This window comes from Panicum virgatum, chromosome 8K (genome assembly GCF_016808335.1).
Source record: "Panicum virgatum strain AP13 chromosome 8K, P.virgatum_v5, whole genome shotgun sequence".
Classification (NCBI taxonomy): domain Eukaryota; kingdom Viridiplantae; phylum Streptophyta; class Magnoliopsida; order Poales; family Poaceae; genus Panicum; species Panicum virgatum.
Window position 1 is genome coordinate 20,928,615 of NC_053143.1, and position 8,845 is coordinate 20,937,459.

At 49.2% G+C, this 8,845-nt stretch overlaps 1 pseudogene; it reads right to left on the reverse strand.

Moving 5' to 3' along the window:
- Positions 1-6,845: 6,845 nt before the first annotated feature.
- On the reverse strand, positions 6,846-8,388 carry LOC120645550 (annotated as a pseudogene).
- Between the last annotated feature and the right edge of the window lie 457 nt (positions 8,389-8,845).

The following is an 8,845-nucleotide window of genomic DNA, read 5'->3' on the forward strand; positions in this document are numbered from 1 at the left end:
TGCAAACCATAGAGGAAAAGAAGGATCAGATCACATATTCCTACAGGTCACAAACTAAAGAACATTTAGGCAACATACCATGGCTATGCCAGTTACTCTGAAAACCTAAGTACCACAATTGCTATAGATGTTCTGAGAAAATTTTATTTCAGAGAGCGATTTCTTTAAGCATGAGCATTTTATCTAGTCCCACCTGACAAGGTAGCCTTCCTGACCAGCTGTTGTGGTTAAAACAAATTGTTTGCCCTCTGTAGATGGGTATGGCCAATCGATGCTCGGCCTACCAATCAAACGGTTCAACCATGATTTCATCTTTGACTCCTCTGAGTTGCTTTAATCATCCCGAATCCATTTCTCACACTTCAATTCCCCATCAACCGTAAGGTCTGCCCCATAACTTTAGTTTCAAGCTACTTTACAAAGGCAACTTTTTGAGCTACAATCATGAAGATAGAAAATCATTATCTTTTAGGTGTTTTGAGGAAACAAACCGCCAAATTTAGGCATTTTTTTATAACAAGCAATCGTAATCTCCTACCCAACGAGACGATAGTAACCAATACTGAATAAAGTAAAAGCAATCGAGCTCACCAGTATCCTCCCACCGGCAGTGAGTGAGGCAAAACCGTCACATCACTGCAGCTGAGCCCACTGCATTCGCTGAAATCCCCCACGGATCCTGGTGTTGAAGTGTTGTACCCTGGCCGGTCGGCTTCTTCCCCTGCAGCGCCTTGATGCCAAGAAGCATGACCATGTACTGCAACACCATGACCGGTGCCTCCTCTTCCCTCCGCATCGCGATCCTCGGCTCCCCCTCGGCCCATGCATCCCATGGCCGCGCCACCACCGTGACGCATGATCCCATGGCTCCACTACTATCGGAGCGGCGGGGCCACCACTCTAGCGCCGTTACTCAGGAGCCGGTCTCTGGGTGCCGAGACCGTCGTGGGGCAGCAGGAGGCCGAAGTGGCGGCAGATCCATGGCGTGCGCATCGGTAGGGCGGGATCCGAACACCACCTGCGCCGCAGTGCCGACGCCCTTGTCCGTCCTCGCGGCGCACGCCCAGTTGTACCGGCGCGGCGCGGCGCGGTCGGCGTCGGGCATGGCGCCGGCCTGGTAGAGCGCCTCCTCGAGGTCGAACTCGATGGTGTGCGCGCCCGGGTTCTTCTGTTAGCCGAGGAGGATGGTGACCTTGCGGCGCTTATACCTGGGGCGGCGGGGCTGCCCGGGCTCAGCGCTCACGACGCCGGCAGCGAAGGGCGAGGTGGGGGCGTCGGCCTCCGGGTCGGACGAGGAGGACATCTTGGGGCGCTCGGGGGAGGGTGGGGAGGGCGGCAGCAGCCATCGGAGAGGGCCCCGGGGTTTTAGATGGTTAGGGTTTGGGCGGTGAAAGAAGCGAGGAGCGGTGGTCAGCCCCCGCGCCTGCTCCACAGCGTCGACCGCCGCGGCTTCCGCATGCGAGCGCGGCCTCCCCTGCCGGACTGTCCGCTTCCGCGGACGCGGCCGCCGCCTGTCCGCCGCCGGGCTCTCCGCGTGCGCGACGTTTGGACTCTGGTAATTTTTTTTCGGGAGGCTTGCAGGCGGGGGTTTCGGGAGGGGAGGAGGGATGAGTGATGATGTATGGTCCAGGCAATCTGGTCCATTGGATCTGAGTCAGTAGGAGAAAGTAGATCTATGAACTAATCTCAGCTGTTGATTTGAATGGGTAGCAGAGATTTAGGTGTACAATTGTGGGTGTACTTAGGAGAGGTGATGAGAGATAATGACTGTGGTAAGCCAGTGGGTGGGTGTGTTTAGAAAAGATTTTTTGGTGGATTATATGTAGTAGAGATTAACCGAACCTTCGAAAAGTATGAAACCAATTTCATAATTCTTCTAAAATCATGCTCTACCCATTAAAGTAGGTTTTGTTGTGTGTTTCGATCTTATTTGAGCCATTTGTGCACTTTTGCACTTTGGTTCTTGTGTTTATACATAATTACGATTAGATCCATACGAGAAGGAGATGACCGACGACCTGGATGACTAGAGAATCCAGGAGGACTTCCCACACACCCAAAAGACTCAGGAGGACGTACCTGATGACTAGAAGCCCCAAAGACCGAGGCAGACCTATCAGGTTCACGCCCCATCTGAGATTGATTATTTATTAGGCATTGCTTGCAAGATATGCTATGCTTTACTTTCCAGTTATGATGAGATGAACCTGAATAGCCTATTTATTTATCGTATTCCTTGAATTCTCATGTTTACCTTGAATCATTGAATGCTTTGGCTCCTATGGATGCTAAGTTATATGTGTGGGAATTTGTGCTATGATAGTCTTGGCGTGAGTAAAAAATACCCCATATAAGGAGTCGATGATTAGGGTTTTTTTTAGCAGGGGCGAGCGAACTATACTCGATCTTCGGATCTGGAGCTGGGGATTGTTTGTTGGGAACAATCCTACGGAACACCTGTGGCGGGTGCGAGTATCCTTCGGGTGGACTGTTCCCTCAGGAACTTCAGCGGAGACTGGCGGGCAATACCTGTAATGGGTGCTGATCACGGACCGTGATGAAGGAGACGCACTTGGATGAAGATGCTCGCCTCGGCAATATAGATCGAGATAGCGCCCCAGAAAAGGAGCTATGTCAAATGTGCACACCACATATCCATTATGAGGGTGGACCCGGTCCGAGCTAGCTAGCGTGGCCCCATACTTGTATGCAGATCCTATAGCTCCCGATTAGCAGGGTCCAATGAGATCCAAGTAGGAAGGCTTCACAGTCCCGGGCATCCTCTGACGGGACGATGCAACCCAGATCGGGAAAGCAGGATGGTTAGCCATTAGTTTCGTGACAGTAGACCGGTGCCTCAGGGTTAGTCAGGTCACTCCTGGCTGACATCGGGGTGAGTGGGAACAGGTGTACAACTCTTGATCTGGCCTTGCTATCATAGAGTAAATCCACTTGGTGTTTCTACCTACCTCTAGTCCACTTTTCCTGCTCGGATAGCAGCTGAGGTGCATGGAGGGAGTTCCCGTACCAAACTAGGGATGAGTTGTTTCTTAGTGGAAGATAGGAATGTTCGGGAGTCTGGGATGCCGGAATGGCCCACGTCGAGGAGTTATGGTTGACATATATTTTGCTTGCTACTTAGACCTAGCCCTTCCTTTGGCAATATTTATTCCTTTATGCATCCATACATATGCTGCATGCGGATGGTGACGTGAATCTATCCCGTCCTTGGGGATAGCCTGATAGATCCAGGATTTGAGTGGGGGATCAACCAAGACGGCGAAGGATGAAGTTAAGGACGGCCCGAGCTACACTCCAAGCTGCCTGTGGAGAAGAGCTAAGAAGATGGAGTCTGCCAGGAAGACTAGATATTATTTCTGCTTTCTGTTTGTTTTCTTTTAGCCCAAGGGACTTGTACTTTGATATTCGTATTGCAATTCTTTAGATTATGTAATAAATAAACTCATGTACTATTTTATCGTGAGTTATGTCTATGATATGAGATTGAAATGAGTTCTGTTTGTGATAGCTACTGATCCAGGGACTATCACTACGATACAGAGAGTCGGGCTCTCCTCTCGGAATCTCGGTTCGTTTCATGGGACGTTACACCGAGCGTCTAGAGCGAGCGCGAAATCTCTGCGCAATAATAAAGTGAAGAAAATGAGAAAAACTAGATGGTACCATGCGTTGCTACTTGATTTTTTTAAATAAAATTTTCAGGTAAAATGTGAAGGTAGAAACATTAAGGTGATTGCATGGCAACATTCACAAAAAATCGGTGGAAGACATAAATAGAAATGGATGGTGATGTGGGGTCTGATATAATGTGTTCCTATATGGTGTGGATAGTTTGTATTTTGAGAGAAATAGAGTTAATGACTTTAGTAGGTGCCATCTATATAGGATATATAGACGAGAAAAACTCTAGATCTTCGAATGCAAATTACTCTCTCAAAAATCCAGGAATACAAACCAAACTTGACTATAGATGCATAGCCATAAGATCAAACAGATCCAAGCACAAGATTATGAAAAGATTTGATAAATCTTGTGAATTGAAAATCACTCAAAACTCACCCGAAAATAGGCCGAAGACCCATAAAAAGAAAAAAATATATGCGAATAACAAGATGGAACCCAAAATTGATCTTTGGATTACTTGGTAAGGTCCCGTGGTAAGCCACTCCGAGTCTAATCAAAGTAGGATGCTGAAAGGTCAAATAAAGAGCCTCTCTCTCTCTCTCTCTCTCTCTCTCTCTCTCTCTCTCTCTCTCTCTCTCTCTCAAACGCTAACAAATCTATCTCGCAAATGAGAGGGACCTCGACCAAAAGAAATAGTTGCCCCAACTGCTCATCCAAATATGTACATTCTTAGGCCTCAAAAAATTCGAGGCACAGTAGCAGCTCTCAGGTCTCAACGAATTGCATCCACATATTTTTTACCATGCGGCAGTGCCCACCTCCTCCTTTCCTTGGGTCTGCTCATGGGCTATGTCGTCCCGCTTCATCAGTGCCTTCTCAATTTTTCGCTTCCCTGTTACATATATACACACGCTGGCCCAAATTTACAATAATCCATTCTGGACTAACACACCATAAACCCACAAATAAGGCCCAACTAAAGGCCACAATGCTCAGAATTTTCAAGACAAACCAATCAGCAGTCTCACCACAAGCGACCATTCTTGCTCATCTTTTATTTAATGATTAAAAAGTGCCATTCTTGAGATGCATGCTTTTAAGGCCTTTGTCTCCACGGATTTCATTGCAAAGTTTCATGTGGCTGCTAATATCCTTATACTACTACATAAAATCAACAGTGACAAGATTGGGGCACACCAATCTCAGCATGCAATTAAAGAGGTGTTTGGGAGCACTCTGCTCCACTAAATTTGACTGCACTCCACAAAAAAATACACAAACACCTCAACTAGTTCCACTCAACTCTACCAAAAAGTGACTCCACTCCAATTTTTTTTGGAGCTCATCAAGATGTGCTCCACCAAGACCTGGAGTTGGTGGAGTTAAGGAAAAATGACCCACCATGCCATCCATTATATAAAAAAAATGGTTCGCTGGTCAATCGCACTGACCGCCGCATTTTTTTTGTCCCGCAATCACCCCCCTCCCGAACTCGCCCCTCCCGCATGACCCTAGCGCCGCCGCTTGCCGCCTGCTTGTGCCTGCGCCGCCGGTGGCAAAATGGCCGGGAGAGAAGATCCGCCGGCAATCGCCGCCTCAGAGGTGCCCGACGTCGTGGCTGAAGCCCACGCCGCGCAGCTCCATAGGCGACGGGCTGTCTCTGGGCAGCAGACGCGGTGTCCTCCGCTGGGCAGCGGCCGCGCTGGCCTGGCTGCCGGCCAGGGGGATGGTGTTGATTTGTGCACTGGCTAGGTGGCGGCAGGGCATCTTTCTTTTTTTTCCATGAAAAGCAAAGGGGAGAGAACCTGATCTGTGCTGAAACCGTGTGTTCTCTGTCTCTTTGTTGTCCTTGAATTTTCTACAATGTACGTCTACTAGTAGTATGAGAGACAAATTAAGGAGCGAAGCTTTTCTCTTTTTTTTTTTTGCATGCAGCAAGCCATGCATGAATCGACAAACTAGAAAGCCAACAAGGTATTTTGCTAGCACCACGTAGCTACAGATTCAAATTGGGCCCACACAGTAGCTACCCGACGAATGCATGCAAGTGGTGCAGCAGCACAATTCAAATCAGGCCCGAGCTCCCAAACGCAGCAGGCCCAATGTGAGGAGGTAGAGTGGAGCCCGAAAATATCCAAACAGATTGGACTATAAGTTGCTGGAGTAGAGTTGGTGAAGTGAGTGTTTTTTAAGGAGTGAAGTGTTTCCAAACAGACCTTAAATTGTACATGTTGCTAACACATGCTTTGTAGAAAAAGGTTAGCATAGCATTTAGCTTTTTAGAAAAAGGCAGCGTATCCTATAAAAACCAGCTTATGTGTGCAGACTTGCAAACTATGAATCAGGACCACAGGATTAGGATCCGAAGTCTGGGGATAGAGGTGTGATTTTTTTTCACTTAAACCCCCTCACTCATCCCATTGTAATCGCATTTTTTGTAAAAGATCCCAGAGCTGAATAGACTACGTCATCCACCCGTGTCGATTCAAGTCGCCGCTGCCCACTGAGATTCGCCACTGCCACCGCCCGCCCGTGAATCGCCACCGAGCCCACCGCCTGTGAGCCTCTGTCGCGCTGGAGAGTCCTCCGACCGCCGCACTGGAGGACGGCAAGGGCGCGCGCGGCCAGGACCACATCGGGGCCGGAGGCGGCACCTCCATTGTGCCGAGTAACACACTAAGACTAATTGAATATTCTCCAACAGATTTTGGTTGATATTATCAAAAAAAATAGTGAGATAATGCTGTCGAAGTTTTCTATATTGTTGGACTTGACATGGATTTAACGCATTTGGTTTGGACATTAGCTATTTTTTGTATTTTGATTGGATAATGGAATTTATTTAATAGAGTTCAACTCGATGTATGTGTCCCTATTTGGATTTGGATGTTAATAAATTCTCAGACGATATGAGCGGTAAAAGGATATGAGCGCAAGAGCGACATGCCTTCCGCTTTATACAACGCACGCGTGAAATGTTAGTAACTTATGAAGGATTCATTTATTTTATTGAGAACACGGAGTAAAGAAAACAGAACCCTTGAGACAAACCATACAGTAGCATACCACTGCAATCCATCCACATGCGAGTATGCGACGAGATAAAGTTTCGTTTTGGTCGTAACCAGCCTGCCACCACGGCGAATTTTTCAGAACGCTGATGATCTGACTGGGAATACGTGATGCTAGTGCAGCGGGGATCACATCCGCTGATGGGTGCAGTTGCTCATCTCTTGCACCAACCTATCCATAGCAGGGCCAGGCAGGTAGATCGGCACGACGATGCCGTCCTCCCCTTTGGCGTTCTTGGAGGGTAAGTGGTAGCTCGACAGCCAGGGAAAGGACGGGGAGGGGTTAGCTTTTGCCGGCCCTGCATACACCGGCTTGCCCCATCCGAAGTCGAGGTCGTGAAACCCGGCCTTGGTTTGGTCTATCACACAGTACATGCCCGGGGTGAAGGGCGGACTTTGACCCCTGAGCAGCATGAAGAAGTCGGCCATTGACCGCATGTACTCCATGTCCACCTATTTTTTTGCCTTCTTCACCAGCTCAACCGCGTAGCTCAGGGGGTTCGTGCAGAGCTCCCTAGCTGTCGATATGGCGACCGGGGTAGCCAACGCGTTTCCAAAGTTGCCGATGGGGATGCTGCCCGCAGCGGTGTTGCGGCCACGGGCGTTGACATACACCACAAGCTGCATCACCTCGTCAGGGTCCGGGGCAAGCGCCACTGTGCGGAACTTCCATGTCCATCCCGCGATAGTGTCGAACTTTGTGGCACGCTTCTGAAGGTCCGGCAGGAGCTGGGCTCGAATAGCAGCGATCTCTTGGGGACCGAAGAAGAAAGAGCGGTGGCAGAGCGCCGCATTATCTAACTGAAGCATGATAGTGTTGTCCTTGATGTCAGTGTCACTGCCCTTGCCCAGCACCTCGTCCAACTTGTCGTGAACCAGCGCCTTCTGTTGCTGGTTGCGCCCCTCCAGCAGCTCCCGTTTCCACACCGGCAGCACGGGCGGAGATTGTGCACCCCGCGCAAGCTCTGCTACGGCACTCAAGAACTGCATCAGCCCCAGTGCATCAGCCATGGTGTGGTTGAGTCGGACAGCAACGATGAATCCTCCACAGGCAAGTCGCGTCTCCTGCACAATAGACATATAATAATGGCATGATTTCCACTAAAGTTTGATATGCTGTTCGGTGCCAGAATTAGGAATTTCACAAATTCTATTCATTTTGCTTACCTACTAATTAAAGACAGGTTCAATAGTGTTGAAGGAAAGACGAGCATTGAGACGTTACCTGGAAGAGCAGGAGGGGAGTGTTAAGGATGGCAGAAGAGCCGGGGATGTCAAAGATGAGCTCCTCGAGGCACGGAAAGGGCGGCAATAGGGGATAACAAAAGTGCTCAAGGCGAACATCAGCGTCGGCCTCGACGAACAAAACCCCCTCACCAGTGCAGTCAACAGCGTGCTTCCATCCATCGTGCTCTCGGAGCCGTCCAGCGAACGGGTAGTAGGGCACAAGGGCTTTTGCGAGAGCCTCCTGTATAACCCGCACGGGGTCCTTGCCGCCCATGGACTCGTTCCTCCGGTAAAACTGGATGACGGGTATTTGGACCCTATGACCAGCCTGGTCATCGATATCCGAGAGACGCTTCAGCTCACGAGGCGTAGGGGCTGCCGGCGCCACCAACACCGCCGATCGCCTGCGCACCGTGAACTTGGGTGCCGCCGAGGAGCTTGCCATATTTCTGCGGTTGCAAATGCACGAGAGATCGATTGTCCATGAGTGTCTGTGTTTGCTTACTTTTATGTTGTTATGGTTGTGTTTGGTTGTTGGCTAGAGCTAGTCTGGCTAGCAAACTAAGCCTCGTCGGCTCAAGACTGGATAAACAGATGCTATAAGGTCATAATTGGTTTGCATAACTTAATTAGCATGGCCTGGAGGCTGGACTATGTGTGGTGTTTGGTTGGCTGGCTGCAGTGATACGGTAACCTTGGACTAGACCAGAGGCAAAGTTACCCCACCACCAGACGTACCTCTTCTGCATACTAATCGCTTTTTCTGCAGCTCAAGCTCGGTGGTCTTCAAAGCTCGCACGATTTGTATGTAATCCTCTTAAATCAACATAACAAAAAGAAATGACATGTCCTCGACCAATCAAACAGTCAATGAAAAATCTCAGTGCATGATGAGTATAAAA